Genomic DNA, 24,786 nt, shown 5'->3' on the forward strand with positions numbered 1-24,786 from the left:
AGTTCATTACACTGGAAGGAGTTTATGATTTCTTTGTTATGGAGGTTCAATACAAATTGATTTTAAAATAAACTCTTTTTGACCATTTTAATAAATTCACTTTTTTTGTTCAGGCTTTGATGTGTTTCTTTATTTTATTTTATTTTATTTTTTTGTTGTTGTTTTATTTCCATGTGATCAGCATAAAGCATTTCCCTTGCTACCCCCATCACTATGAATATTATTTAGACCTTGCGGCTCTTCTTTTCTTCTCTTCCAAAACTTGATCAAGAGGTGGGCAATAACTCAAACTCATTTGAGGCTTAGCTCCAGGTGCCAGTCTTTCAGCTGTGGTTCAGAAATTCAGCCAGTACAAGACAGTGTAAGGAAAACCCTTATGCTGTAAGACCATATTTTCCCAGGTAGTTTTGTTGGAATTAAATAATTTCAAGTCTTTTCAATGAGTATTAATAGGTGGAAAATTTCAAATGCTCAATCATCGTTTACATCACAGTGCAATTTTGATAATACTTGCAGCTATTCCCTGGGGACATTTGAGAACCAGCTTGACATGGGGGGTTCTTTTCCACCCATCCAAGCAAGGAATGAGAGTAAAGAAACCTTATCCATGTTGCAAACCTAAATGCATTACAAAGTAAGTCCTTGCAGCAGGGGAACCTGTGGACTTCTAATTCCAGAAATGAGCTTTTGGAGAGCTTCTTCAATGCCTAAAGGACTCAAGCTGTAGCTTTTCCTTCAGTGGAGACTCCTAGGAACTGTTTCTCCCCAGCCCTAAAACGGAGAAATCTGTCAGAATTTTACTATTGTATGCTGTCCCCTCTCCTGTGGGAGAAACAACAAAGCACCAGAAACACAGACAACAAAATCATTTCACCACGAAGCAGGTGAGGGTGGTGTCAGCCTGGCTTAGGCACGCAGCTGGCTCAGTTAATGGGGACAATGAACTTTTCTCCTTAGACTTCTCGGGAAAATTACTTCTCCCCTATTCACGCCTCGTTTCTTCAATCTACTAAAAATCACCCAATTCGCTCCCTTCCACCTGAGATCTATGTACTGCAGAGCTTTTTGCCCAGGTGTTTCCAGCAAGGCCCTGGGGCTTCACAGGCAGCACCTGGGGGCACTGTGCAGGGAGGGTATTTATGGAGCAGCTCAGCCCTTCCTTAACTTTTTGTATGGTAGCTACAGGGCTGTCTGCTGCCTCCTGTCCCACTTGGGCTCAGGCTTTTGGTTGTTTTTATTTTGTGGTTGCATCTCCCAGTGGCTGTAGGGGCAGCCTGGCTCCTGGATCTGCTCGGCTCTGCCTCCCTCCACCTCCCAGCTGCGTGGATAAGGTAGGAAAAGTTTCTGTTGCTTCTATTTTTCTGTCTCATGCGCCTCCCTGCAGCCTGGAGTGCTAGGGCAGGCAGTGGAGAAGTGCAGCAGATCTGTCAGTGAGATAAGTGTGTTTTAAAGAGCAGTGATATCTGTCAATGAGACAGCAGCTGCACAGGAATTCATTTCCATCTCTGCCTCCTGATCTGGCCCAGAAATGTCGATGCAGCACTTTTCTCTCTGTGGTTGTTTCTTGAGTGTTTTTTTCTTTCTTTTTTTTTTTTTTTTTTCTTGCTCTGTGTATCCAGGGGCTATAACAAGGGAAGGACAAAATGCTGGAAGAAGCTCTGATGACTGTGCAGCCTAGCCCCAAATCCCTCCCTTTGCTTTTTTTTCCCTCACTCCGTAGTGGCAGATGAGTGGAAGTTTACCAAGGTTGTGCCTCAGGAGGTCTTGATTTGCTATAAATAGTATCAAGGGGAACAGCTAAAAATTCATCCAGAAATGCCCATCTGTTGGCTTTGAGCTTGCAGTCTGTCCCTCTGCCCCTCCATAAGGCCAGGCACTGCCTGTGCACCCCAGCACAGCTCAGGGTCCTGTTTGGGGATGCTGCAGGGCTGCATGGGGCAGGGAACAAATAAATGGCTTTTATGAGATGTAAAACATGGCAGGGGTGTTTCAGTATGTGCTGAGGGCATTTAACCTTGTGGCTTTGCTAATGTTTTTTCCCACATCCCAGTGTCTTGCTCCTTTGCACCTGCTGGCCTCTAAGGGTGCCTGTACCAGAGATCTCCATTAGCACTTCATGCTCCTGCAGCTCCCCTGGGTCTGAGTGTAGGGCAGAAATTGGGCAGGGGTTCTGGTCCCCTGTGAAAACCCCCATCTAGCTCTGAAGCCAGGATTGTTTTGCTAAAAATTGGAACTTTGTCTCAGTGTGAGGCCATTTGCAATCACTTTCTGCAAGGCTTAGGAAAGGCACCCCTGGATTTGGTGGCCAAAAGTGGGTTGGCAGGTAGCCCTCTGCATCTCCAGGCACCTGCATTTGTCTGAGTAGATGTTCCCCTGGGTCTGGTAGTTCAGCCTGCTTGCTGGGCTGCAGAGCAATGCTGTGGTGTCTGATAGCTCCAGACACCCTGGGTGATGTTGATTGAAGAGAGATTGGAAAAAGTTATTTACAAGCCATCTTTGCAAAGAACGAGAGGGGGAAAAAAGCAGCACATGTAGCTAATGCAGGCAGTGGTGTGATTAAAAGCAGCAGGCTGAATACTTTCCTGAGTTACCTACCCTTTCCATGGGTGCTGGTAGCCAAGACTGAAGGCTCATTGTTTCCAGGATTTGCTAAAAAAAAAAATATGTATTTTTGCTGGCCTGGGTGGGGTGGAGGGAAATATCTGCTGAATGTATATGTGTATTGGGAGTGCACTTGGTGTTTCTGCTCTCATTTGCAAGTCTGTTTTAAGCACCTGTCCTTTAGTCTGTGTTACTGCATGCAGTCAATCAACCCGGTGCTGCTCTCTGCAATGCAAACAACATACATCATATGACAGGGGAAGTTAGAGGAATGCTTTGTTACCTGGTCCCGGTCATTTGCAATGCACAACAGTAGCTGTGATGCTGATGAATGCGCTTAAGGCTTTAAGTGGGAGCAGCGCAGCTTTACCCAGGCGTTTGGCTGGGGTGATTAAAAATGTTCATTGCTTCAAGTTAGGAATGTGTTGTAATGGCTGCTCTTGTTTCTGCTTGGGGGGGATGTTAAGGGGACAAATACTCACCTGGTGTAAATTGGGAGAGCTGCTCTGGAGTTGCATCCCACTCATCTGAGCCTCGAGTCTGTTGTTTCAATGGAACTAGGCTGATTTATGCCAGCTGAAGATCCATTTCTAAAACTGTTTAAAGCTTAGCATCCCTCTCACAGCATCCCTGTGAGATGAGGATTTATTGCAGCTGTTTGAGAAATGCAAATTTTTTCAGGAAATATGCTTTTTCATAAAAATGCTTTTTCAGTTGGTGAAAATATTTCATGAGCATCTTTTAAGGTTTTGATGGGAGATAGAAATCCCAGAAAGCAAAATATTTTGAGCTTTCTTTTTAGAGCCCTGCTTTTGCCTATGGTCTCAATTATTTACATTTTCTTCATGATTAAAACTGATAAATGAAAACTGGCAAGTTTCTCGTTCAGACAGAAAGGGGTACTTTAGAGAAGCCTTTTTTTGGTGAGAATTATGTTGTGTTATAGTGCTCCAGCCAGCCCTGTGACAAGCCTAAGATTAAAATATGAAAATCGTGGGTTTGGTTTTTATTTGGTAGTTTTTCATTAGCGTCTGCAAACCAGTCCATGGTCCCCCTCCTGGTTAAAAAGCAGAATCAATACCCAGGAAGGGTCAACCAGTTTACAATTCATTACATGTATGTGTTTCTAACTGACAGTGCAATTCTTGTTTCTCATTTTTCATGTCAACTGTTTCTTGGAAAAACAATAAAAGAAAGAGAAGCAGAAAGACAAAGACAGAGATTTATCCAAGTCATCAAGTGAAATGAGAGCTGACAGGTTCTCTAATGTTACATGCCCAGAACAAAGAGGATTCCTCACTCTGCTCTTCTGTAAATGTTTGAGAATCCTTTGTGTGCAGCTCTGCTATTCACTGGGAACTTCAGCTGCAGGATTCCTCACTAATTCCTTCAGAAATGTGCCCAAGATGCTCCTTGGCATTGCAAGAAGTGTGGCAGATCAAAGGCAAGCAGCGATGAACTGTTTGGATCCTTTCCCGTCTTTGTCACTGAGTGTACCCAAGTTCCCCCAGGCAAGTCAATGTTTTTGCCTTGGTTCTTTTACAGGCAACTTTGGGCATGGTGAAAATTCAAAATTTGAGGGAAAAATCCATGTTGGTGAGAAACTCCTGTTAGAATCACCGTTGATTAACTTACACCAAGCATCTGACTGCAGGAACCAGGTTTTAATTGAGTTCAAAATGTTCCCAAGTTCAGAAGTGCTCGCAAGTGCGTTTGGAGGTCACAGCCATCTGCAGTCAGACACGTAGAGTCAGAAGTTGTAAATCCAGGAACAGAATCTTGGTTTGTGGTTCACACTTCGGCAGATGGAGACAGATTTCCTGGTGCTGAGGTTGCAGGGAGCATCAGAAACTGGTGGGGATGTTACTTCAGGCCTGGGCTACATGGCTAAGGGGGAGATATAAAATAAGGCCAAGAATTAATAGAGCCATGGAAATCCTGGGTTGTCTTCCTGCTGTGGTGCCAGCTCTGCTGTCATTGATGAAGCTTGTCCTGCTTAGAAATGTGGGCTGAGATCTCCCAAATGAAAAACTCATTGATTGGAGGTGGAGGCTGGGCCTGGGTCTGTTCCAGAGGTGGTTTTGGGTCCACTTGATTTGATCAAGTGTCTGGGAGGGCTTGGTTAGAAGAGCTTTGACCTTTGTAAAGGGCAGACAGGGACTTTTTCCACACAACGTCTTCCTGAAAGATATTTTGAGGCAGACCTAATTTATCTGCAATGGCTGGAGGGGGAAAAAAAAAGAGGTAGTTTGAGTTTGGGCTGATTCCAGCATGGTAGGTCCCTTTGCATCCCTTCCTGCCTCTCTTACCCTGCATGATTTCTACCTGGGAGCTCAAGTGCTGAGGGAGTGAGGGGCAAAAAGGTTGGCAAAGAGCCTCCATAATGTTTTCTACCCTTTTCCCTTGAGCATACAGTGCTAGTATAGATGTATTCCAGCATTGCCCTGTCCCCATAGGATAAATCAGTCAGTCTAGAATAGACCTGAAATGCTTTTTTACTCTAAAGAAGCTTCTCTTAGAAGTCTCTAACTTCTGTGCTGCTGCTTTTTGCCTGCTTTGGGGCATCGGGAGTTGGACCCAGCTACAGATTGGACAGTAGGTGGGACACTGAAACTCCTCTGGACTCTGGTGGCTCTTGCTCATGTGCCCAAGGATTGTCTGGACATGGGCAGTGAGGGCAGGAAGGGAGGTGTTTCTCTTCTTCACTCTAAATGGGAACTGCTGGAGGGACTTTGCTTTGTGACACCAGGCACAGCCCCTGCTTTTGGGGACCATGTGCTGGATTTCACATTGTGTGTTCCTTTTTATGTGGACAAAACCCTCAATTTGTCCTTCTTGGTTCATTCTTTGCAGAACACTCATTTCTTTGTTTCTTCTGTTTTTCATACAGAGAATAATCTTAGATATATGGGGTAGGTGGGACTTCCAATCCATCCCCTACCCCCTGCACAACCGACTAGATGGCACCAACCCTGGCAGATGTTCTTAAAATCCTCCTCTGACAAGGGCTCAGCCCCCTGCCTGAACAGTCTGTTTATGTACTTATTTACCCTCAGCACTAGGAAGTTTATCCAACCAACAAACCTAAATTTGCCTTTTTTTTTTTCCTATTTCCTCCCTTGAAAATTCACCTTATTCTCTTCTGTTCTGCCTCTAGTGGCCTAAAGGATAATTGCTCACCTCCCTTTTCAGACCAACCTTTTACATATCAGAGGTCTGTTATTATATCCCCAGTTCAGAAAACTCTTATCTGGGCTGAGCAAACCTATTTCGTTTGACCTTTCTTTGAGGTTGCGTTTAAGCCTCCCATCCTGTCTCCTGGGTGAGCTCAATGTGCGAGCTGTTGATATGGAGCTCGATGTGAGCTTTTGCCCGCCAGAATTTGACTAAGCAACTTGCTTCCCGTGGCTCTCCGGGCTGGGAAAAATCACAGATATTTACAGCCCTGTGCTAAAAGGTCTGAGAGCCTGTTTTTTTTTTTTTTTTTTTTGTGTTGCTGAGCCCCAGACCAGCTGCTCAGCTGCACCAGAGCACCTTGCTCTGCCAGGGGGTGGGCAGCCAGCATGGGTTGCCTTTTCCCCATCTTTTTTTTTTTTTTTGATGTAAAAAGTTTCTGTTTAGACAAAACTGGGTGTTGGTATCTGCCCATGCGGGCTGGAGTTGGTGTCTGCAGAGCAATTAATTCCCCTGGCCACTCTGTGCTCAGCTAAAGGCATGGAGATCAGTTGCATCCCTCATCCCAAGAAGCTCTGGATCAGTTCTCTGCCTTGATCTTCCTCCACTACTGTTTTTCTCTGGTTAAATAGAATTGCTATCACTGCAGACAGATTCAGTTTCCATATTAGCCGCGAAAATATGCAGGAATAAACCACTCATGCATCTCTTCTCTTACAGCAGCACGACTTCCCTGTCATGTTCTCAATGTTTTCCCCTTGTACTCGATGTTTGCAAGGCCTCTTTGCTTTAAGCCATGTCAGCCACAGGCCCCGAGCATGGTGTAGCTACAGTTTTCTTTCACTGCCTTCCTCCCACTCTCCTCAGCTTGAGTGTTTAATTTGCTCCAGACTCTGAGCAATTTTTGGAGAGCACAGTTTATATTTGTGTATGCAAATAAGCTGAGCAAATATGCTAAGGAGCGCCAAAGATAGATGGGTGCACTTAAAGCACATGCCAGCCCACAGCAAAATCAGCCCAGGCCGTTTTGGGCTCAGTTAACCCTTCTGCCTTCACAACTTGGAGTCTGGCGAGCAGGCAGGGCTGGAAATGTTCTCCCAAATCCTGCGGGGCTGCAAGCAGCCCAGCATCGCTGCTGGCAGTGGAGATGCTCAGTGCCCTGATCCTGGGGCTGGACACGATGCTTTGCCTGTGGCTACTGCACTTACAGATTCAAATATTGTCTTTCATGTCCCTTTTATTGTTGGACAAGTGGTTCCAGGAGCTGTGAGTAATGCAGCCAGCTTTCCTCCAGGCTTGTGATTTACGTTGGACTCTCTGGTGTGTAATAAAATGCACGCTCCCAATGCTCTGTGCATGGTTGGAGTCCATAAAAGCTCTGCCCCGTGGATGCTTGGATGGCCAACACATAGCTGAGCTCCTGTTGCCTTCTCCTTGAGGGCAGGGAAAGAACTTGATCCTTCTCTAATTATCTGCCAGTGATTATAAAACTCACACACACACCAAAATTGTTTCCCGTAAACTGGTAGATCTGTCAAATTAGTTGAAATGTCTCCTGAAGAGCACCAGCTTTCCTAATCTGGTTTCCTCCCTGTAGGAGGGGAAGTGAGAGATCATTGTCGTTTGGGGAACTGATGGGAATTGCTGCTGCCGAATAAGCTGTTCAGCCGGAAGCCTTCCAGAAGAGCTGCCTGCATGGACACTCTTCTGGAACAGAAGTGACTTTGCTGTAGCATAATTACTTCACTTTGGAAGGATGCTAATTACTTTGGAGTGTTTTTTTATTCTGGAATGAAAACCTGCTGTCGTGATGTCCTCTGGGAGGCGTGATGAAGTGGTTTCTCCATCAGTCACCGCTCAGACAGCTTCCTCCTGGAGATGGGGTCGGCTGTGAGAGGACAGCAGCAGTTCTGGTGCTGAACCTGCTCAAGCTTTCAGGAAAGAACCTGAGCAAGCTTTTGAGGTGCTTAAAATAAAGGGTCCTTTAACCTTGGAGCATGTGGAAGGTGGTGCAGATTTCATTGCCTTTTTTTAGCCTGGTTTCTTAAAGAAATGAGGCTTGCATAAGTGGTGTCTGTGTACATGCTTCTCATAACTTCTGCACCATTAGCCTGTTTCAGCCACATTTAGCAGAGGACAGGCTTCAGGTGTTGGATTGCTGCAAGTTTGGGGCTCAGCTGGGGACAGATTGGGTGGCTCCTGATAAAACACCAAAGCATCTGTGTACCAGAAGGGCTGAGTTCCTTCCCCATCAAAAGGAAAGCTGACCACTGGAGGCAAACACCTTGTCAACACCTTCCCCCAGATCTGGTCCTCATGTTCACAAAGGCCTATTCATGGTGCTGCTTCTCTTTGGCTATGGCGAATGGTACGTGCTCGAAATCTTCAGCTGCTCCCCGTGCTTCACAAGCTGATCTCTAATGCTGAAATGTAGCCAGCTCTGGGGAGGACGAGCTGTTGCCCATTTTCTCCCTTCGTGTGCTGTCCCAGCCTGACTCACAACCCAGGCTTGCTCACAAGAACGTTTTCCTTGCGGTCCTCCCACTTGTGATTGTTTTCACGGAGCTCTACAAAAGGGGAGCTCGGCAGCAGACGTCCCTAAACGGAGTCAGATGGCATCTCAGGGTGGTGTAGCGGTTCTGCAAATGTGTTGCTGTGCTCGCAGCCAAAACCAGGCTCATTAGAAGGCCTTGCTAGACAGTGCCATCTAAATCCTTCCCCCTCAGGTCTGCACAGCTGTAGCATGGAAGGAAAGGAGTGGAGGAGCCCTTGTTTGCAGGGCCCCATTGCCAGAAACAGATGCTTCTGAGATTAATCTTGCTTATGCTGCACTGAGGAAGGCAAACCTATGGCTACAGCTGTTTATCTGCTGCATTGTTGTGGTGAAGGGAAAGAGGAGCAGATAAGGCAGGTTCTCAAAGTCCAGGTGTCTGCTTTGGGATGTAGGTGGATGCAATGCTCCCTACAAGCACCTGCTCCTCTTGGTTCAGTGTCTAAGGCTCCTGGATAACTTGCTCAAATGCAGATCTGGTCCTGGTCTTGTCCTTTAACTTTCAGATCCTTCTTCCTCCCTGCCAATGATCAGCAACAAGAGGTCCCTGGAGTGATAAAATCCTAAAAAAAAGAAAAACTCATCAATGAGTTTTCCATCAAAATGGAAGGTGTCTGGGGTAGATGAGTGGTGATCACCTGAAAAATGAGAAGCCCCAGGGCTGGGAAGAGAAGCTTTGGAGCATTAAAAAAAAAAAAAGACAGCTCAGCTTGTCCCTGTAGGTAGATCCTAACTGCACCTGCTGAGGGGAGATGTCTGGATGGAGCCCTCAAAGTTCCCCACAGTGTGTGGGGGCGTTCTGCACACAGGACCTGCTGCTTCTGGTCAGTTCATCCACATGGTAGGGATTTCAAGAAGAGCAGTGCAAGTGCTGCCTGTGGAAAGGGAGGTTTTAGGGTCTGGGATGATCTGTGTGTGACTGCAGAGATCCTGCTGGGGAATGGTGACAGGCAAGTGCCTGCTGGAGGGGCTGGCACCTTCCGTGGGCTCTGGGCCCTGTTCCCAGCTCTGGGCACAGTAGGAAGCTTCTGCGTGTGTCCGTGTTTGAAAGCACCAGCCAGACACAGGGAAATATTGAAGGATCTCCTGCCCAGCCCAGCTCTTGTGTTTTATTTGTCAACATTTGCGTTTGTTTCCTGACACGGAGCGGGAAACATTTGGTCAGTGCTTTGGCTGATGTTCCCAGGCTCCGGCTGCCGTGTCCCTGGCGATGATATTTCTGCCTTTTGGAGCTGTTTGTCTGCAGGCCCTGACACCTAATGAAGCTGTAAATGCCTGGTGCAGCCCCTGCTCCGGGTGGGGGGAACAGCCTTCTGCTGCCAGCAGCCGTTCTGCTAGCTCAAGCAGCAAAGGGGTTGCCCTTGGGTGGGGGGAACGTGGTGAAAGCTCCCCGCAGAGCTGTGAAATTCTGCTCCTTCGGCGTGGCAAATGAGACGATCGTGCACTGACTTGTGGAGAAGTAAAAATAATTTGCCGAAGCTTATGCTCAATGGTCCAGGTCTTAGTGTGAGTCTTAATAATTTTAATGCAATTACCCTTAGGATTATGGACTGATGAATCAGTGCTCAGAGCAGTGATAAAGGAAGACTTGGGTGTGTTTGCTCTGCTCTCTTCTCCCCTGCTTTCTGGGTGCTGATGTGAGGGAGCGTGGGTCTGACCCAGCACAGCATGGTAAGCCTGCAATTAAGACATTGAATTCACCCTTGCTATCACTTACCGGCCTGACAATCAGAAGTGCCTTGTTTCCTCTTTGAATAGAGGACTCAATTCGAGCTCTCTGTGCCTTTGCACTGTTGCTGCTGTGCTTCCTCCACTGCCTTACTCTGTGGTGTAAGGGGCAGAGCTGCTTGGTGCAGAGCCCCACAGTAACCAGGAGCACAGGTGGTGTGTGATCTCGATGCCCAGGTGCTTTGCTAGCTTAATTCTGTGTCAAATGCTCTGCTGCTGCTGTGTCACTTCTTGGTATTGGTGTGGCGTCTGCAGTGAGAGACGGCTTCGTGCAGGGAACTGCTGGCCCTGGGAGCGAGATCAGGAGCCTGCTGCCTTTGCTTTGCAGGCGTGCAGAGACTTGTTCCAGTTTATAGCACCAAAGATGTGTCCCAAATATCGAGCCATGCCACCTCTTCTGTTTCTGCTTTTATCACAGGCATCTTTTGACCTTAAGCAAGTGTTTTTTCTCCCGAGATTGAGTTTCTCCATCCTTGAATGGGATCTCTTGATCCCTCTCCACCTGCAGGTGCATGGGGTTCAGCCTTGCTGATGAAGGTTTGTAGTGTCCTTTGGGGGCCCTGGACAGCAGTTGGAGCACATAAATACAAGCTGTATAACATTGTACTTGATTTTTCTCTGAGAAGAACATCGAGGCTGAAAACATCAAATAGAGGTTGCTTTAAATAACTTCAGCTCTCCCTGCTTATCCCTCTATCTTCAAGCACCTCTGACTTGCTCTGCACGACCCGTGGCTCCTTCCATGCACGAAAGCTGTTGGTGGTAACTGCAGGGCTACTCTTATTTTTTTTGGTCTCATCACAAGCTGTCTGTCTGTATGCATTATTTATGATGCAGTCTCTAATCCTTGCTCTGACTACACAACACTGAATTTCCACGAGAGCTTCGCCATAGCGCAGTTCTCAAAATATCAGAGTGCTTTGTGAACTTTAATGAGTTTCTATTTGCACAGCCACTATATCTATTTATTCTTTAATTATTTTTCTTCAGTGATTTCCAGTTTTCTAATGATTTTTCTATTAGTACAGAGACCAGTGTAAAGATTGAGCCAAAGCGTTGCTTTTTTTTTTTCTTTAGGTAAAATGTGTTTTTCCCCCTCTAAAACAACCCATTTTTCTAAAAACAGCAAACTTATTCCAAAAGCAACTTCCCCAAAAGAATTAATGGAAGATACAGGCCCCTGGCATGGAAAGCTTTAGATGAACTGAGCTTGTGGTGAGTCCTGAGCTGAAAATGGGGTCATAAAGCAAAGTGCTGGGCAGCTCACCTGCACTGCCTGAGTGAACCTCACAGCAGAGGGCTGGATCCAAATCTGGCACGACACCGAAATGAGGAGCCAAAACTGGAGGTGAGGCTTCTCTCAAGTCTGTGGTCAATGGCCAGAAGCTACTGAAGCAACAGGGCGTGTTTGTATGTCGACATGTTTAAAGAATTGATTCCTTCTGGCAGGCTCTTGGAAAAGGCAGCACATGTGAGCTGGTGCTGTCAGGGGAAATTGGAGGCTCGCTGCTGTTTGACAGGTATATTATTCCAGCTGCCCTTGACTTATTTACAAAACAAGGAGCTAAGATCCCCGAAGTGATGCAAGTCAGCACTCCAGAGCTGCAAGAGGCCTGTTTTTTTTAGCCCTTCAGAGCTGGCCTCGATTTGCTTGACATTTGGAATGGATGAAAGAAGGAAGGAAAAACCTTTGCTTCACAGCCTGCTCTCTCAAGGAGACAGACTTGAACTGAAAATGCTAGGAGGGGAAGAACCGAGGTTACTTCCCCCAGCTGTGCCACGTTCTGGTGCTTCCCCACCACCATGCTCCTCCAACCAGTTTGGTGGTGGCACTGGCACCAGTATGAGTGTCCTGGTGTCAGGGTGTCTGTCAGGGAAGGCCCCTCAGATCTGTAGGGCTGGGAGCAGCTCTGACCCCAATAGCACAGCCATGAGCACTGGTTCATGCCGTGTCCTGAGACCATGAGCTGCCAGCGTTAAGAACCCTATGTTGGGAGCCTGGATTTATGGATTTAGCCTCATCAGGCTTGAGGTCCTTCACTTTCCTCTTCAAGCTCTCCAATTTCAGCTCCCAATCTCCCCTATTTCCTTTATAGCTCTTATTTCTGGTCCATCTTTGGCCATCTTGACAGGTTTTGTAAATCACCCCGGGAGAGTTTTTCTTCCCTGGCCACTGAGGAGGGCTGGAAACACCGGGCTGCAGTGCCTGGGATTCAGTGACGTGAATATTTATGTTCTTGCTGCATCGCAGCTTTTCCAGGCTTGTTTTCAGGCAGTTGAAGCCTGAAGAATTGGTTTTGAACAGTGGCTTGGAGCCTGCCTGCTTGAGGGAACTTCTCTGCACCCTTGAAGAATCACCTAATGCAGTGAGATGGAGTTGGCTGGCTAAGTGTTGCTTCCCTGCATTCCCAGAAAGGAGCTGGTGACTTTTAGAAAACAGGATTTTGTGTCAAATATTGATAAAAGCTGTGCCTCTGCCTTGTCTTGCCAGATGCCACAAATCTATCGGAGCAGAGGGGCTGAGAGGCCCCTCACTCGATGCTGTTGGTGAGAGCTACATTAAGATAAAATCCTGTCCTTGCCACAAACCTTCCTGTAGGACATCTGTCTCATTTCCTTCTGTATACAAAGCAAATCCTTGCTTGGCTAAGTTTACAAAACACTTCAGCAGGATGTTTCCTCCACCCTGCACAGCCTGGTCTGGGTTCCAGGTGAACAGTGTAGGTCCTGTGCTCCGAATGCTAACAGGCAATTCACTTGGCTTCTTCTCTGGCATGGGTTTGTGTTTTTTTCCTCTCTCCTTTCTGAATCCTTTCTGAACGAGGAACAGCAGAGCCTGAGCACTGAGAGTTTTTGTACCCAGACAGCTCCCTGCAGGGCTGGGCTCTTCTTCATCAAGCTGTGTGCTGCCGGAGCTGTTTTCCTGGGGTAGGACCCTCGGGGCTGCAGCTCTGCCCGTGCAGATGTGACAGCAGCCCCCAGGGGCTCTCGCTGCTCTTTGGGCTGCTTTGAAGCTGGCTCTGTGTGCTGTACGCATGCAGTGGTGTCTTTGTGGTAGGAGAGGTACTCGGGCATGTGTTTACCTGTGTGCTTTCACCGAAGGTGGCTTTCCTGCTCAAGGTGTGTTTGTATGCACAGGAGCCCTCAGACAGCAGTGAGAGGCAGAGTCCTTGGAGGATATGGGATGATTAAATGAAACATTCACTTATGTGTTCCTGGAGAATTGAAATGGGAATCAGCTCCGACTTGGTAGCATATTCAGCTCGTGTCTCCCATCTTCAAACTCCAATGCAAAATTCATCAGGCTACAGAAAACTACTGAGACATCCTGGGAAGTGCAGAAATTGTGCTGTCCTGAGAGGGGAAGAACAAACAGACCAGGGTAGTGTCTACAAAATGAGAGCACTCGTTTTGCAGTATCCCTTGGCAGGGTGGCATTGTGGATATGCTTCAGTCCAGGTGTATGCTTCTCTATCCATCTATGTCCTGGGAGCATGGGCATCCCTTTCAAACTCTCTAGCTGTGCCCCCACAGCTGGCTTTTTCCCAAAGAGGCTTGGTGGTAAGGATTTGCAGTGCCCTTGGGATGAAGGTGTCATCTGTGGACTCTCCTGACCTCTGAAGCAAGGAGAGATGGAGTGTGTAGCTGGCCAACACAATGAATTTTCATTAAAACATGTGAAAACCTTGCTGTTTTTCAGCAGTGATGAGGTGAAACTGCACACATGCACAGAGACCTGAGCTCAGCCCCGTAGGCAACAATCTGAGCTGAGAGACTGCAGAAATGAAGTCACTGATGTGAATTCACATGCCCCTGGGTTTGAGGGTTTTCCTCTACTTGATGACAATACAGGGAATTGAAGTTGCTTTGAAGACAAGAACACAGGCAGTGTCTGGCAAAAGGGGGATTTGCCATGCAAAGGCTCTGCAGGTTCATGTGTTCTTGTCTCTGGTGGGTTTCATCTCAAAGCTGGTGCCTTGCAAGGGAATATCTCTCTTGAAAGAGCCCTGCAGCCCTTGATTTAAAAGCTAAATGTTGACATGCTTTGTGTTCAGCCCTGCTGGCCTTCGTGTGTGAATTCTGAGTGTTTTGTGGGCAGAAGCAAGCAGGGGATGCTGCCTGGGGGTGAGGGGAACTCCTCTGCAAGAAGGGTGCCACAAACCTCCACCTTTGCTGAGGATCCCATGGGTGCTGCACTGTAAGGACCCCATTCTATGGGAATATGCTTGTGCTGAGCAGATTAGATGTGGACATCCAGCTCTGTATTTGTGGCCCAGTGGGGACCAGGGGACTGGGACTGGTGCTCCTCAGAGCAGCGTAGTGCTGGAGTTGTTCCCCTGAAGCTGGAGACATTGCATCCTTGGGTTGTTGCCCTCTGTGTGCAGACTGAAGATGCACGTGTGCCTCCTGAGATACTGGCCTGAAAGTCCTTGCTGGTGCCTCAGCACCCAAAACATGCAGGTTGTTCCCAGGTGGGATGTGGGCTCTCCGCCTCTGCTCATCGCTGATACTAATAGGAGGTTTTTAGGCCACCACATACTTCTGGATGCTAACTTGGGACCCGAAACCATGTTTCTTTTTCCCTTTTCTCCCTGTTTTATAACTTTACCTTTAAAAATCTCCTTAGGGAACAGAACAGGCACAAAGCCAGCACAGAGGGCAAGAGATTATAGCATCCTTAGTGTCAAAAATAGCTGCCTGAAAATTCCTCATCCTGCTGCTTCAGGCTAAAACATGACCATAAGTTTGTGTCCCTGACTTTACAAGGCAGTCTCCTTCCCTCCACAGCTTCTGCAGATGGGTCTTGCTGGTCACTGCCCTAAAGCACAGCTGGGGTTGTCTGTTAGCTGGGGCTGAATGCAGCCTTCCCTCTCTCACACCTCTAAATCCTCAAGCCCAAATGTGTAAAAAGGGGACATAACCTGATCAGAGCGTGAAGAATAAGCTGAATTTGTCAAGAAATTTGGGTGATGGAAAGCAGAGCAGCTTGCTTTGGTGCTGTGCATGAGTCTATTGCTTGAGACTTGCACAAAGGGCGTGTTACAGAGCAAGGTTTCTTGGCTTATCCTCTTCTTTTGGCAAATGCCATTATCCCAATCCCCAGAGCAGAATTATGAGCCCTGAGGATTTCTTTGCTTCACTAATCTCCTTGGCAGCCCCTTTACCAGAGGGCCAGGCTGCCAGCATTAAACCCCTTGTGCTGCACGTGCCCTGGTGCTGAGCATCGTGCCTGCATCCCTGCAGGCAGAGCAAAGCATCCCTGCAGCTTGGGTCCTAGGGGTGCAGTGGGACCGACTGGCACCGACTTCCAGTTTAGGATGGCAAATGCTAGGGGCACTTGTGATCCTAATACTTCTGATCTTTTGCCGATCGATACTTTGATCAGCACTGCGTGCTTTGCTGTGGCTTTGTCGCTCACCTCAACTGGGAAGAGTGGAAGAGATTAATGGGAGTCCATAGAGCCTCACTTTATGAATAATTAAATCCGTGAGCAAGGGAGGGGCTTGGAGTGCAAGTGAGGAGCAGGGGTAAAGAAGGGGATGGAGTAGGAAATGCAAGACCAGGTCTTTCAAGCTCGGAAGGACCCTAGCAGCAGCTTTCATGTCAGCGTGTGATGTGGCTGCTTCTGATCTGAGGCAGGGAGCTGGGAAGCACAAAGCTCAGCCGATTGGTGCGAGCTGTGACCGCTGGATTATTTATGTTCCCCCCCGCCCCTCTTTGGCAGAGCTTCTTTTTAACTGGTGCTGGAGGCTCGCTCAGAATGCCAGCCACGCTGCTGACAGCAGTTGCAGGGAGTTCTTCCTTTGAATCGTAATGAAAGTCCTGGGACTGCTGTGGCTTTCTATGTGCTTTTACTTTTTTTCCTTTAAATAAACTTATCGCTTACCACAATGTTCCAGACATGAGATCTAATGGGGAATGCGAGGCTCGCAGAGTCCCAGGGCTTCTGGAAATCAGGGCGACAATCTTCAGATACCTGATGGCGAAACTATTTGAAGTGTGGACAGACTCGTGTGTGCATCCACAAAAGATTTCTGATGTTCAAGGCAGGAAAGTAAGCTTTTGGGTATGGATGTGAGTGAGTTCATGTGATTTTTTAGGATTGTGAGTGAGAATGTGGGACTTGGGGGGGATAATCTACCTGTAACCCAGAAAAAGGTGGTGTTCTGGAGTGATTCAGGAGTTTTGTTATGAAATCCAAAAATTAAGGGCAAAGGAGGTCTGCCAGCACTGATGAGATCCTAAACCATCCAGGCAACAGGGTTAAAAGCTTGTAGATGTGGAAGGCAGGGCTGTTTGTAAATAACTTGAACAGCAATATGCCTCGATGGAGAGTGGACAGGGCAGAAATCTCTCTGGAAACCCTTTTAGGTCCTAACATGAAATAAATATACACCTGTTCTCCATGTGCAGAAGACCAAGTGATGGGTTTCACTGCTGTTATTTAGAAGGACCCTGTTTGGACTTGACCTGGGAAGCGAAGATTATGATGGGGATGAGGTCTTTTTCTGTTAGTAGTGAAGAAATGATATTGGCAATAAAAATAGTTCCATTTCTCCTAGCCTGGTTTCCTTGGGCTTTGTGGGACCGTGTTATTTGATTCACTTTCCGGATTCCATTTATTTTTCTTGATGAAGTTGGAATTGCACGTACAAGAGATATTGGTGGCTGTAGGGGGACAACCTGCAGCCTGACATGAAAATAAGAGATGGCCCAAGCTGTTTGAATTGCTCACACCTAGTCAGGTCTTGAATGTGAGTTATTTGACCTGGCATCTTCAGGCTGAAAGGACCATGCTACATGCTCCAGCACTGTAAGCTGTCAAATTTCCTTCTTCAAAGCACATTCAGCTCAATTTGTCTCCAATTTTACATCTCTTATTTCGATGTAGCCCTTGATCAATAGGTTTTCTTCTGTCCCAAAAATAAATTGGTCTCCAATTAAGCCCTTGTGCCTTGGAGTACATCCAGATAAAATTGCTCTACTTCCTGTTTCACTTGTCATAGAGAGGAGATGAAGATTTCTTTTTAAAAGCCTCATGCAAATGTTCAGCTCTTGCTGCTGTTCAATAAAGTTGATCATTTTGCTCAGGAAGTATCAATGCAATTTTCCACACCACTAACTTAAAGATTGCATCTCGGCAAATGCGTCCATTCTTTTTCTCCAATTTGTGGGGAGAACAAACAAAAGAAAGAAAATGTCTGATGTCTCCCTGACAAACGTATTAGTAACTTATATAAATTGCCCAGAGTCTGTCCAGAATAGACACCACCAATGCATTTCTGCAAGTCCCTATTCCATCTGTCTCAGCTAGAGCAGCGATTGCAGAGCTAGGGAATGTCTTTCCACCCCATTACATTTCCTGGTGAAATATGTGAGAATTACCTCTGATGTTAGTAGGAAGCCATCAGGACATAAAACACAGAAAATGAAATATTAACTTTCCTATCCGAGCCAGTAAGGGCTGTTTATGTTTTGTATTATAACACATTAAGGTGAAGTTACTGAATGAGAAATAAATAAATAAAAATCCTCGGCTCCCATCTAGGCAGTATTGCACATAAATGACACTGATGGTAGATGATAAAATTGGAAAGTTGGGGAAAAAATAATATATTCACAGTTTAGATGACAGTGAATATAAAGACAGACTGAGCTTAAGTGGAAGTTGCAAAATATCCCCGAGAAGTCTTATTCCCTCCAGATTGCTACAAGTTATGCTGGTACATATAAATTTGCAACGGAAAGAAAAGCAAAACCTTATGGATCCATGAGCTAAAAACACCTCTGTGTAATGCCATTTAGTTTATGGAGTTCATGGGGAAAATTCAATATTTTGTCATCCTTTCTGGTCTCCTTTTCCTCGTGTGACAATCCTGGTTAGGGACAGATTGCCCCGTACCATGCTTGGGGTGCAGGATCTGGGCTCAGCTGAACCTGCAGGGGCAACAGAAGCATCTTGAAGGCCAGCATCCAAACTTTTGAGGCAGGATGGGTAAAAGATGCTTTTGTTCACTGCTTTTCCTTCAGTATCTGCTTGCTTTATCACTTGTCTGCACTGAAGAACTCCTTTCGGTACTTAAGGGGAAAACTAACTGGGAAATAATCCAATCCCTTTCCTGTCCCTCCCCACCCCCAAAAGCTAAATATACCTACAACAAAATGCTGCTCATTTCCATGAGCCTCAGTGAGAAGGATAAATGCTGGGTCGTTATCTCTAATTGCCTCATTTTGTTGCCTAGACTTAGATTACTTGCTCGGGTAACAAGGACCTCGTCTCTGTTTGGGGTTCTTTGGTACTGCAGCAATTTCCTTGCTGGAGAACTTCTCTGTTTTGTCTCTGAAATGTAAGGTTTGAGGCCACATTGCAGAGATGTGGTTATCTGATTTCAACAGGAATTGTAAGCTCAAGTGCCTTTAAAAGGCTCTTGCTGAAGGTCTGCTAATTAAACAGGCCAGGGATTTCAAGGACTGGAGAGAAAAAAATAGGTGATAAACATAATTCAGTTGATAATGTTCAGGATTCAAAATGATCTTCAATTAGTTAGTGGGGTACCAGGTGTTCTAAAGCAGCTAAATGAAAGCTGATGTGGAAATGAAAGGCAGGTGATAACATCAGAGGGCAGAGCTCTGCCGTTTGCTGCGATCAGAGCTTTGGCTCAGAGCAGGAGCTCCCATCTCCAGCGAGTGGTCTGAGACCAGATGGGCTTGATGGAGGTGCTCTCAGCAGGGATTTCTCCTGATGAATGCATCGGTGGTAGCATTTATCCTCTGTTTTAGTTCCTGAGTGTTAACTTAATCTCTGGAGAGGCTGCTTTTCGCTTGGGGGTTGCAGGGGAGTGTTGTGGGCACTGGCCACACTTCCATTTTAGAAGGAAAACATTTTCGGTGTATTTCAAGATATTTTAAATCACCTGTGAGTCTTGTTTTCTTCTGGTTTGGTTCTTAGAATTGGTGGCTCTGCAGAAGTTATCGACCATGCGTGGGGCCTGAGAAATCCTCTGGCTTCACAGGACGACCACCTAACCCTGCCCTGCCTCCTGGGACTCGGATTGCCTCTGCCTCCTTTCCTGAGCGGCAGGGCTTGCTAGGATGTTCGTGGTTTGGTGATGGGAGAAGAGGAAACCATCTTCCAGCTCGTTCTGTTTTCTTAGGCATTCAGACTAGCTCACAGCATGCTGTCTAGAGCGATTACCTTTGTCTCTGGCTTCCCTGCTGGAGGAAGAGATGAACATAGCTGGTAAATTACAGAGCTCTGTGCTGGAGCACCAAGGCGCTTTCATTGCTACAAGTTGTTCTGCTTGTCTATGGCCCAGACAGTAAACAAATCTCAGATCATGGCAGTAATGGGCTGATATGCAGCTGTCTCTCCACTGGAGTTAAGGCAACTCGCTGCTTTGGCCTTTCATCTAAGTGCTCTTGACAGACAGTGCTTGAAAAATTGTGGGTACCTCCTGCGGCACGGCTGGCTAGGAGCGATCTGTCTTGGACGCTGGTGGGAGGGAAGGGAGACCTTGGCCCTCGTTTATACAGAGAATGCAAGATCCTGCTCCTCTGGGGCCACAAACCAGAAAATAACATGTGCAGGCCCTTGTAAACGTTTTCATTATAGCATGGGGGAATTATTTCAGGCTCTGTGATGAGCAGAAAGGAAAGGCTTTTGGAAAAAGTGGGCAGCAGGCTCCTTGCTGGCTCTGTGCGTGGTAGCAGGGGTACCTAAGGTGCTGGTGTGCCCTGCTCTCTGCGAGCATCCTGCCTCTGTGGGACCATGGTTTAACTCTGCCTGGGTCCCTGCAGCTCCAGTGTCACCAAAACCTCGTCACATAAACCCAAAATGGCTTTGTCCCTTCCCATGCAGAAAGTGGCCCTGCCTCGTGGAGATGCTGTTTCTGGGCTGCAGTCCCTAATTGTAAGTGGAGGAAGGGGCAGTGCAAGTGTCTGTCCAGTCCTGCTGCCTATCCTTCAGGGTTAGAGTCTTTTCCCTCCAGTATTCCCTTCTGTGAGTGTTGGGAGGGTTCTCAGAGCTGTGTGGCAGTGGTAATAAAACAGTCGGATTGTTCCAGCCTTCTCCCAAATTGCTGCCCTGCAGGCACAGAGTGCTTCTCACTGAGCTGCTTCAAAGGAAAGCACGGTCCTTCACGCTCAAGGAGGGCTTTTCTTCCTTAGCTGCTATCCATCTCTGTTTTCCTCCTCACTGACACTTCTCTTCAATTATCCCTCCTTCAGCAACCTTTTACTGTGGTGTTGGATGGGCACCAGAACATCTGCTGGGTGCTCTTTAGCCCATTTGAGGACAAAGCAAGAGGCAGGCAGGGCTATAATTTACATGTTGATCTGAATACGCTCCGTGAAGGGTACAGCGACCATTCAGCACTTCTATTGCCACATGCTCTGCTTCTACAGTCCCTTAACCAAAACAGTGGGTGGATGTGAACTGGTGCAGGAGAAAATTGGGAGACAGGGATGAGGGTTTTGGGGAGAGGAGGGAGGAGACTCAGCCTTGAGAAAGCTTGGACTGCTGGAGAGGTTTTACCTGCTGCTGGGGAATTGGGTCTGTGATCTTTCCCTCTCGGAGCAGTGTGTTGTGGTGCCTAGCCAGAGAAATCAGTCTGGTAAAAGCAGCCGTGAAGATGCTGTTTAAATGGAGAGCATCACCCATAATTTCATCTGAGGCCTTTCCAGGGCACACTTGTTTCACGTTATGCTACAAAATCCATTTTGATTAGGAGGCTTCCAGGGGGCTAACAATAAGAAACAAAGCCGTAGAAAAGTGCAGACAAAAGCCACATTCCATCATCAGAGGCCGTGTGAGGTCCACCAGATCTGTTAATGCCCAAAGCTTTGTGGGTAACGAGTCCCACAGAACAAGAGCCCTGAGGAATTGTGCTTTGGAAGTAAACAGTCAGCATACACTGAACGGGAAGCTATTTTTACAAGCATTTTATCTGCTGTTAAGGACACACGAGCTGGAGGAGATAACTATCCCTATAATATTGATTAGTCCATTATATATCCAGAAGTGATTATGGTTTGCGGTGCTCTCGTTTCCCCGTGGGAGGGAATGCTGTCCTGAAATCCCTGTCTGTAAGCACCGGGCTGCCTTTGGCAAGAGGTAATTTACAATAAAGCTTGGAGGTCTGGCTGGAAACAGATCGAGGGGGTGCCTGGGGTGGTGTTTTGGCAAATCTCTGCAAGCTCTTATGCTTGATGCTCTTCCCACTCTTGTGATGCATCGGTGCCACTTCTGGTTGGGCTTCCTCATGGACGTGGCTCCACCTGGACTGGAGGTTGTGCCTTTACTGGACCCAGGGCACTCAAGGGGTCACAGGCTCAAAAGGCACCCCTGAAGAGTTCGGTTCCCACTTAAAAATTAATTTAATTACCAGGTCATGGAGTCTGTGGAGATGTTTGGGATGTTTTAAGGCTGATAGTCTGCTGTTAGTTTCTGCTAATGTTACCCTGAAACTCTCTAAATGCACCTACAGAGGGTAGAGCCGTGTCCACGGCTTGATAGAAATGCTTGATACAACCCATGCTTGGTAGTAACACGGTCACTGGGGAGTTTACAACCCCATTATGTTGAAACAAACTGGGTTGACTATGGTGAGAAAATGGCTAAAAGGGGATGTGCAAAGAACTACCTACCAGATTTATCCCCTCAATTGGGTTATCACTTGTCCCTGGGAGTGTTTTAGGGTGCACAAGAGGAGGAGAGGAAGGAAATCCAGGTGCAGGTGTTTCACGGGATCTGAAAATGAAGGAAACTCAGAGGTGTGCAGGGTGCAGCAGCCCCAGAGGTGCTGGGAGCTGCTTGAGACAGGGAGGCAGCACTGACACACTCTGCTATAGGAAGCAGGCTATTAGCAGAGGCCTCTTAATCTCCGCAGTAAGTGGAACACACTGCCTGATTACTTCCTCAGGGAAAACTTAATTTCTTCCCGGAGAGGTGAGAGTGTTTTGTCTGTGCTGGGATTCCTGGGGCAGCCGGGGGCTGGCAGGAACACGAGCTGGTAATTCGGCAGCAGCTGGGAGAAGCAAAACCCAGGAATTTTGTCTCACCTCTCAGAGCAAGGCTGTCCCTGGGCTGGGGGGAAAATGGATCCAGGAGGGCCCATGAGTGGTGCAGGGTGCTGTGCTGCTTGGGGTGCAGAGCTGTGGGGGAGCAGAAGGGGACTAGGAAGATGTGATGTGCCCAGCTGTGCTGGTAGGGCTCTGGCCCTCTTAATTCCATCCCAGAGAAGCCACTGTGATCACTGCCAACTAGTCTGAGCTCCAGATTGCTTGTATATTCTGAAAATGTCTGCACACTTACCCCTGAGCCTGGCTTTAGGAGCTTTTTAGGTTTTGAAACCACACCTTGGTCTGTGGGGAGCAGGTCTGAGTGTCCCCGTGTTTCCCACAGAGCTCTGTTCCCTTCAGGGGGACTCCAAACTCCCCCAGGTGAAGGTTTGCCTGCTGACGGTGTGATAAGGTGGAAAGGCTGCTGTTAAGCTGGGTTTGAGGAGGGAAATGCTCATGAATGTGTGAGGAGAGTAGCACAGCACAATTCCCAGGGTCCAGCAGGGATTTGCTTGCTCTTGTGAGTGAGTCCTCCGTGCCACCAGTGTCCGTGGGCATCTGAATTAATCACAGAGAGGGCTCAGACAAAGATAAGCAAGTGTGGAGCCAGCTCTGCTGCAGGATCGCCTTCCAAAACCGGCTGTGGATTTATTCCCCCTCTGGGTCTAGAATCGCTATGTAAATTCCTTCTCCCCATCCTCAGCGCCTGCCTGCTGCATCCGAAATGCGGCTGGTAAGTGCCAGAGCTGGTGATCTATGGCTGCGCTGGCAGCAGTGCGGAGAGAAGGGATCCAGAGGAAACAGCTCGGGCTCCCTCAGCCCAGCATCCCCGAAACAGCAAGAGATCATCGCTTTGTGCAGGGCTGTGCTGCAGCCAGGGCTCGGCAGCTGGGGCGAGCACAGCAGCAGGAACGGGGATGCTGCTGGTTGTGTGCTACCACGTTACCAGCTCTGCATTTTGAGTAGTTGTGGTGCACTTAACAAGGGTCTGACTTCGCTCCTTTGTTGTTTTCCTGTTCCCGGTAATGTTTCACGTGGAATATATTGATTCCATTTACTGGTGAATTCCTTCCTTAAATATTTTTTTATGTAATGTCTTGCACCCGTTTCTAAATGGCTTTTGCAATCCTTGTGTTTCAGTGGCACCAGGAAAGCAATTCGGCTTAAATTGAACTCAGGGAAATGGGATGGAAATTGAGGAAGGAAAGAAAAGCACAGGTAAAGTAAAGGCAGGGAGTGAAAGAGGTGGATTTCTCTGTAGAGGAGCGAAAGAAGGAAAAAAGTGAGAAGAGAGAGACGTGGAAGTGTTGGTGCTGACTCAGGGTTATCCAGTGCGGTCAATGTTTGGGATGGGAACAAACATCCTGCTTGGCAAGGACAGTGGGAATTTTGCTTGTGAGTTTCTCAGCAGGATTATAGGGTGGAATTTTCCAGTTCAGCACTACGGGCATTTTGGGCTCTGAGAGGTGAGGGATGGGGACAGGTCGGGGTTTGCTCATGTCCCGAGCCAGCTGGGGGATGGGAGGTGCATGCAGTCTGTGGGACCACAGCACTGATCCCAAGCTGTGGGAGATGGATGGCAGCGTTCCTGCTCCAGAAGGTTCACGTCTGCCCTCTCCCACAGCAGGATACATCAGTCTTGGGATAATTCGGGCCCGCAGTGCTTTGGACCACACTGTACAAGTTGTTTGCTTTCATTGTCTCTTCCTCTTATCCTTTTCTATTTTTTTTTTTTTACAGGGATCTTATTGTAGGTTTGATCTGATTTTTCTGCTTAATTGACAGGGATTCAATTATCTCCCTGAATACAACTGTCATTTACTCAGCAACAGAATTGTCAGGCATCTTCTGAAGTGGGGGGGGGAAGAGATGAATGTCACGTTTCCATCCCTCCCTTCCCCCTCCCCTTCTTTTGCTCGTTTCCATCCTCAGGTTCTGTTTTATTGTTGTTGTTTCCATCGGAGAGCAGTGAAACACAACAAGGAGATAGCAGATAACGAGGCGGCAGGAAAGGCTGAGCTGCAGCGGGAGCAGCTTGTTCGAGTGGGCTTCCCTCAGGAAGGGCTGCGGGGCCGTACCACCAGGGCCGTGTCCTTCTCCTCTGCATCCTTCCTGGAAGATGCTGTCAGTGCCAGGGAAGGAGTCAGCCTTCAGGGGGAAATCGCCCTGGGCTCGAGATGCTCAGCTTTGTGGTTCAGTCCATGCCTGCTGCTGTGCTCTGACTTGCACCGGGACACCTAGAGCAGCCAGAGGCTAGTTGTGTCTTGGCTATTGGTAGTGTGCAGCTTGCTTTGGGGTGAAAAGCACAAGAAATAGAGCAGCTGGAAGGCATCCTTCTCTAGCAAGGCCTAGGTGGCTGAATCCTTGTGTAATGTGGAGCAAAAGGAGCTGAGAGTGGATGCTGAGAGCCCAGGAGCTGCCACCATTCCCCATTTGCTTCCTGGAAGGAGATGAGCCCAGCTAATGGCATCTTGATATTTAAAACCAGGCAGGAGTTTGAAGCATCTTGCTCTTCACTAATTTCAGAGAGCTGTTTAATAAATGCTCAGGTGATTAGCTGAGGAGGTCTGAGCACCTCCAGCTATGCTCAGGTCCTTGTCCAAGCCAACCACCAGGTCTGGTGGCAGCGGGACATGTCCCTGAGCTGCTTGGCTCAGCCTGGCAATGCCAGT

At 47.6% G+C, this 24,786-nt stretch overlaps 2 long non-coding RNA genes across 2 annotated transcripts in view; both read left to right on the forward strand.

Moving 5' to 3' along the window:
* The first annotated feature begins 1,161 nt into the window (after positions 1–1,161).
* The window catches only part of LOC311422452, an 86,959-nt gene continuing 63,334 nt past the window's right edge, over positions 1,162–24,786 (forward strand). Inside the window, exon 1 of the long non-coding RNA XR_014685368.1 lies at positions 1,162–1,331. This is a non-coding gene — a long non-coding RNA (uncharacterized lncRNA). The remainder of the gene's footprint in view (positions 1,332–24,786) is intronic.
* On the forward strand, positions 18,704–19,816 carry LOC311422453. The gene is made up of 2 exons (XR_014685369.1): positions 18,704–18,809; positions 19,005–19,816. It is a non-coding gene; the product is annotated as an uncharacterized lncRNA (long non-coding RNA).

Source organism: Aythya ferina (assembly GCF_964211825.1).
Source record: "Aythya ferina genome assembly, chromosome: 22".
Classification (NCBI taxonomy): Eukaryota; Metazoa; Chordata; class Aves; order Anseriformes; family Anatidae; genus Aythya; species Aythya ferina.